This window comes from Ipomoea triloba, chromosome 1 (assembly GCF_003576645.1).
Source record: "Ipomoea triloba cultivar NCNSP0323 chromosome 1, ASM357664v1".
NCBI lineage: Eukaryota > Viridiplantae > Streptophyta > Magnoliopsida > Solanales > Convolvulaceae > Ipomoea > Ipomoea triloba.
The window spans coordinates 15130709-15138001 of NC_044916.1; the positions used below are offsets into that span (position 1 = coordinate 15130709).

At 38.7% G+C, this 7293-nt stretch overlaps 1 long non-coding RNA gene across 1 annotated transcript; it reads left to right on the top strand.

Annotated features, from left to right (window-relative positions):
* Positions 1 to 2159: 2159 nt before the first annotated feature.
* Positions 2160 to 4331, top strand: LOC115999362. Its single transcript, XR_004094005.1, has 3 exons — positions 2160 to 2281; positions 2373 to 2444; positions 4163 to 4331. It is a non-coding gene; the product is annotated as an uncharacterized LOC115999362 (long non-coding RNA).
* The last annotated feature ends 2962 nt before the right edge of the window (positions 4332 to 7293 follow it).

A 7293-nucleotide genomic window follows, 5' to 3' on the forward strand; every position in this document is an offset into this window, starting at 1 on the left:
AGATATAAGCTATTTTTAACTAAACCCATTCTCAAATTAAAGAATGATTAGTAAAGTATTTTGATTAAAGAAGCACAACTTTTAAAGTATAGATTATATATAAATACTTGTTAGCCCATATTCAATATTTTAATATTGGACCCATCCCATGATAATCTTATGATAATATTTATATTCAAGTCTTGAGTCACTTAAGCCCAATCTATATACATATATAAGCATACTATATAATATATGTATTCAAGCCCATTTAACCTTACCCTATAAATATCTTTTAACCTAATATACATATATGTATGTATATATCCATGAGTATATAAATAGAAGGTTGCCAATTCAAGATTGTTAGGAACATCATGTAATAGGTTTTGATGATACCAACTGTTGAGTAGAAATCCCCAAGTCTCGACACATAGGCAAAACGTTGTAAGTTCGACAAGTAAACCAAGAGCGAAAATACAACCGGGTAACTTTGAGCTCAACTCGGAAAATATTTTAGCTTGAAGTAAACTTGTATGAACATCTTAGAAGAATCGTGTTGTAATTTCATAGATAGATCAGTAGAAGGCACGAGACGACACTGGAGGAATAAGGGTCTGCGAGACATCAACTAAGTCTCGAGACATAAGCAGAGTTCGAGAGGTAGTACCTCTCGATACAACCATCCAGTTCGAGACATAAGCAGAGTTCGAGAGGTAGAGCTCTCGACACTTGGATTCGAAACATCAAACAATCGAGACATCAACCTTGGTCTCGATAAACTGACACTTCTCCAGTAATGCTGTATGACGGTCAGGAAGCATACTTAAAGTTTGGAGAAGAAGAATATCATGGAGATAAAATATTAAGGAGGTGCCAGAAGTGGATGCCACATCAGAATTCCACAACAAACGGAAAGAAGGTGCACTAATCCAAAGTCGGTCTTATTCCCTAAAATGAGGATCAATGGGAATTTAAAAAGAGTAACTTTTACCAAAAGTAGCAAGTGGAGCATGGACTCAAGAAAGTGGATTATGGAATATCCACTATCAAACAAAAGGTTCAAGTTACAAGACCACCACTCCATGAAGAATGCTGAAAAGATGCAAGTCCCATACACATCATGGGAGACAAATTTCAAACGGAATAGTTTTCCCTCCAACGGAATTATTCCTCTACTCTCATATATAAGGACGTGAAGACACAGAAGCTCAGGGTTTTTTTATCAGTTCAAAGGGGTTAAGGAGTTCAAGAGTTCGGGGTTAACAAGTTCAAAATTCTTAAGAGGTGTCTGATTCAAAACGCTCAAGTGCAAGTGCTTAACTTGGAGTATCATCCTGATATTCAAACAGCGAGAAAACACATCTTAGTGTTTGAGAGAGTTACAAAGCTTAAACTGTTATATATCTAGAAGGTGACCGAAGCTGCTCTACACCGAAGTTGATTCAACGATAGCTTGTGGTCAGATTGGAGTCTGTTACATTCAACTGTGACAACCAAAAACACCTTGCTTTGGATTAAGCAAGAGAGGTGGAGTAACCTGGCAGCTGTCCGAGTGAAAGAAACCTGAGGCTTGACGCGGGCTTGGTGATCAAAGGTCAAGTGCTCGAGAGGTGGAGTAACTGGAAGCGGGGAGAAAGACCTTGGAGAGGCGGAGTAACCTGGGAGCTGTCTTGTGAAGATCCTGAGGCTTGACGCGGGCTTGGTGATCAAAGGTCAAGTGCTCGAGAGGTGGAGTAACAAGAAGCGGGGCGAAAAACCTGAGGCTTGAGGCGGGCTTCGCGATCAAAGCTCAAGCGCTCGATATTGTACTAAAAAGGGAAGTTTTAGTGCAATCCTTCCAGGGAGTTTCTGGAAGAAGAGTGGACGTAGGCGGGTTGGCCGAACCACTTAAAAATCTCTCTCGCATTTACTTTCTGTATTTATCTCTCGCTAACCTCTCGATTGCACTGCACATAAACACACCTCTCGAACTAACTCAAACTCGTGCTAACTAAAAGGGGATAACATTTCCGCTGCGCATAAAACTTTGTCTTCTTCTCGTGAGGTATCGAACCTAAACATCCTAAGTTCAATACACAAGAAAGGTTGAAAAGATTTGCAAAATCTTATACAAGTCTATTCACCCCCCCCCCCTCTAGACTTGTACCCCATCCCCTTGGGACCAACAAAGATTAGTCTTCTCTCTCTTCCGACTCTTGCTATTCACGCCATTTACACTCTCTCTATCATTTCGTATTCATCTGGCTATCACCATTTTCATACCAAGACTTCACCTTTAGCTTCCCAGGAAGGAGATTTGGTAAGCTCTACACTCTGCATTCATTTTCTAAGCTTAGTTGCATTCTCCTGAGACATTTCTTTATTGTTTATGTTGGATTTTGGGTGGTAAGTTGATCAAGATGATGAGGAGATGCTAGGATAAGCTATTAAGAAGGCTTTATTTGGATTTTGCTAGCTAAGAGGTAAGTACATGCCCACGAAAACACTCCTCTTTCCATGTTTGAACTACTGTGAATATTTCCTCTGTGTCTGAGTATGTTTTCAATTGCAAATCTATGAAATGTGAACTATTTTGGTCTTGGTTTGTGTTGTGAATCATTCCTATGAGTATCTTGAGTAATTGGTTGATGTATTATGGTCTGATTTGAGAAGTTTCGAAGTGTTTTCGCATTCTGGAGTTCAAATATCGTAGTTTGATTTGTCTTATGCAAGTTGGAGTTTTGTTCATAAGATCGCTTGTGGCGGGCCATAGGTGCCCGTTAGAATAGACCGCTAGGTCATTTGAGGGGGGGAGTGATATGCAGGAGGTACCAGCCACTCCTCACCGCCCCTTCTCACGGTCGCAAGTGGCAGGCTTCCCCTACCCGCCACAGCAGAACGCTAGTTGCATTTTGTTTCCAGAATTGAATTACTCCTCGTGTTGCAATATGAAACTTGCTTTAAGTCCGATTCAGTGTCCTATGCTATGAGTAGATATTTCCTATAAATGAGTGGTGTTCTCCTAATTAAAACCTATTTTGAATAATCCTATTATGTACCCATTCAATCCTTGATTTTATGTACAAATGAGTCTATGTTTACTGGAAAGAGTTGATAAAAGTATCTGTTCATATATATATATATGTGTGTGTGTGTGTGTGTGTGTGTGTATTTCTTGGAAAGATTTCTTACCCAGTACTTTGGAAAGATTTCTCACCCAATACTTAGAAGTTATCAAATGATATATTTTGGCCTGTGACCCATAATCATATGTATATTACTATCTACCTTTGGAAGAGCATGTCCTGAGATGAATTGATTTGAGTTATATATATTTGTATTGCGGGTTGGCCGGTGTTGGAGAATTTGAGTATCAAGGGTTGCTGTCCTATTTGTTTATATGATGAGATTATCGGGCTGCGGTCCAACTTGGTTAAAGGGTTGCGGTCCTAATGATATTCTTTATTGGAGAGTACCTAGTAGAAACATGTCCTGGGTGCTAGAGTTAGTAACTACCCGATGGACTTGGAATCCAGTACGGGGTGTGCACACTTAAGGTTCTAGATCTGTTTCTTGCTAGTATGATTACTAGTACGGTTATGCCGATTGATATTGAGATTGATGATTGACAACTGATGATGAACTTGGTTTCTCCACACATGTGCCTTTATTAATGTATTTGGAAATGATATGAATACTCCATTGATTTGGTATGCATTATATTGAGAATTGAGAAGAAACATGGATACTTATACGTTATGAGTTGGGTTGTAATCCCCTTATTTTACTATGACATGTTTATCTTGAGTTGGAGTATCCTTATACTTATCTATGTATTTTGTAAAGCTATTCGTAAGTGATGAGTTTGAGTCAGCATATGATGTTTCCTTATAACCATATTCTCGTTGAAACGGTATCTTAACTAGTAGGCTTGAGAATTGAAGTCTTGTTTTATGATGCAACCCTTCTTGATTCTTTGTGATTCACCTCAGTCTTGAGTCTATGTTTTGGTTAGAATCTCTTCTTGGAAATGTTAAGAACATTTATACTTCAAAATCTATTCTTATGTCTTAAAACCTTTTCTTAAAAACTATATAAATACATATGTGTTTTCAAAAAAAAAATATAAATACATATGTTTTACATGGTGGAGTGGTAACTTAGTTAGATGTCTCGCTAATATCTTTAACTGTATTTTCAGGTTTGGAGTAGACTTCTCATGAGAGCGCTAGCATGGTTGACCTAGTATCTTTCCTTTTCCTTATGGACAGTTTTTTTTATGAGACTTAGTATGACATGATGGATGTATTTCAGACTTAATTTGGGTGTAATGTTGACTTTGGATGTTTAGACTTGATGAATTTTGAATATTAGCCTTGCACCTAGGTTAGACTTGATCCAGGTGTGACGTGACGCCCCTAAATTTTAGTATTTCGTCTTTACTCTTTCGCAATGAACTTCTTTTAACTCTATAACTATCTATATTTTCCTCTTTTATATTAAGCTTTCGACCCTAGAATTTGGAGGTCTTACATAATCAATCTCATACATTGGAAACAGGACCTTTACATTTAGTATGCACACTCTCTAATTGAGATTCCAAACCCAGCGAGTAATAGCTCAAAGCCATAAAGTGAACCCAGGATTTTTCTACCAGGCCACTTTTCTCATCATAACATAAACTCTGAAAGGATCATCCGTCCAGTCAGGTATCATCTCATCATTTCTACTGAAAGGATCAGTCGTCCATCCAGTCGGGTCCTCTGAAAATATAGATTTTCCTTGCATTCAATATATATGGATACATATACTCATCATAGAACTTCTCTTTCTACAAGATAGGACACACATCATACATTTACAGATATAATTATATATTTACATACATATCATACTTTTAAAACATAGAATAAATATATATATATATGTTTTGAAATAGGTAATAGGTATAGGTTTGTAACTAAAAATAATAGGGCGAATATTGTAACCCCTCGGTTTTTCCGACAAAGTTAGGGTTCAAAAATATTTTTTTTTTTAAGCTATGACATTTATGAGAAGATCTCTCGGTATTTCAAAAGAATTTTTTTGACTAAGTTATTAATAAGCTGCGATTTACGTACCGGTCACGAACCGAAAATTTTAAGGGTTTACTTACAATTCGAATTTTCCTAGAAAATGGATTATTAAGTACGATACGATTAAGCCTGAACTTCCTACTTAGTTCAAGAGAAATTTAAATGGACTGTAAGAGTGAAATTGTTACGGACCTTCGTACCTAAATTTCGCGGGAGAACGAAAAATTCCCGATTTTAGTGGTTAATGACGGTATTATTTTTAGAATAATTTTGGTGCTAGAATTTTCCCGAATTAAGTTATAATCCTCCGCACCTTTATCTGATTTGATCCCAAACTGGCAAAATAAATTCTACTCTTCAAGATCTACCATGGGGATTTGACAAGTGTCACTCTTAATTACCACATGATAAATTCATTAATGGGTTTGTCATAAGAAGTATGGGATGATCATACTTGTGCCTTAAGCTTCAAGTTAACCTCTGTTAGGAACATCATGTAATAGGTTTTGATGATACCAACTGTTAAGTAAGAATCCCCAAGTCTCGATACATAGGCAAAACAATGTAAGTTCGATAAGTAAACTAAGAGCGAAAATACAACCGGGTAATTTGAGCTCAACTCGGGAAATATTTAAGCTTAAGGTAAACTTTTTTGAACAACTTAGAAGTTTTCGTGTTGTAAGCAAACAGATAGATCAGAAGCAGGCACGAGACAACTCTGGAGGAATAAGGGTCTACGAGACATCAACTAAGTCTCGAGACACAAGCCAAGTTCGAGAGGTAAGGACCTCTCGATATACCTATCGAGTTCGAGACGTAAAGAATATTCGAGAGATAGACCTCTCGATACATGGGATTGAAACATCAAGTGGTCGAGACATCTTTTATGGTCTCGATAAACCGGCACTTCTCCAAGAGGCTGAATGTTAGTCAACATGTGCAGATAAAATACTCTAAGTTTGGAGAAGAAGAATATCATGGAGATAAAATATTGAAGAGGTGCTGAGCGGGAGGTTTCAAAATGGACGGAAGTGGATGACACGTCAGACCTCCACCACAAACGGTCAAGAAGTGCACCAATCCTGAAGTGGTCAGATTCCCCAAACAAGGAATGATGGGAACATAAAAAGAGTAACTTTATCCAAAAGAAGCAAGTGAAGCATGAACTCAAGAAAGTGGAATATGGAATATTCACTACAAAACAAAAGGCTCAAGTTACAAGACCACTACTCCATGAAAAATGCTGAAGTTGTGCAAAGACCCATGTTCGGCGTGGGAGACCAATTTCAAACGGAATAGTTTTCCCTCCAACGGATCTATTCTTCTACTCTCATATATAAGGACGTAAAGACACAGAAGAAACAGGGGTTGTAAAAGAGGTCAAGAGGTTAACAAGAGGTGTCTGATAAAAACGTTCCAGTGCAAAGTGCTTAACTTGGAATATCATCCTGATATTCAATACAGCGAGAGAACACATCTTAGTGTTCGAAGAGAGTTACAAAGCTAAACTGTCATACATCCAGAAGGTGACCAAAGCTGCTCTACATCAAAGTTGATTCAACGATAGCTTGTGGTCAGATTGGAGATTGTTACATTCAACTGTGACTATCAACAACGTCTTGCTTTGGATTAAGCAAGGGAGGTGGAGTATCCTGGCTGCTGTCCGAGCGAAAGAAACCTGAGGCTTGACTCGGGCTTGGTGATCAAAGGTCAAGCGCTCGAGAGGTGGAGTAACTGGAAGCGGGGAGAAAAGCCTGAGGAGAGGCGGAGTAACCTGGCTGCTGTCCGAGCGAAAGAAACCTGAGGCTTGACGCGGGCTTGGTGATCAAAGGTCAAGTGCTCGAGAGGTGGAGTAACTGGAAGCGGGGCGAAAAACCTGAGGCTTGAGGCGGGCTTGGTGATCAAAGCTCAAGCGCTCGTAATTGTACTAGAAAGGGAAGTTTTTAGTGCAATCCTTCCAGGGAGTTTCTGGAAGAAGAGTGGAAGTAGGCGGGTTGGCCGAACCACTTAAAAATCTCTCTTGCATTTACTTTCTGTTTTTATCTCTCGCTAACTTCTCGATTGCACTGCATATAATCACACCTCTCGAACTAACCCAAACTCGTGCTAACCAAAAAGGGGATAATATTTCCGCTGCGCATAAAACTTTGTCTTCAACTCGTGAGGTATCGAACCTAAACATCCTAAGTTCAATACACACGAGAGGTCGAAAAGATTTGCAAAATCTTATACAAGTCTATTCACCCCCCCCCTCTAG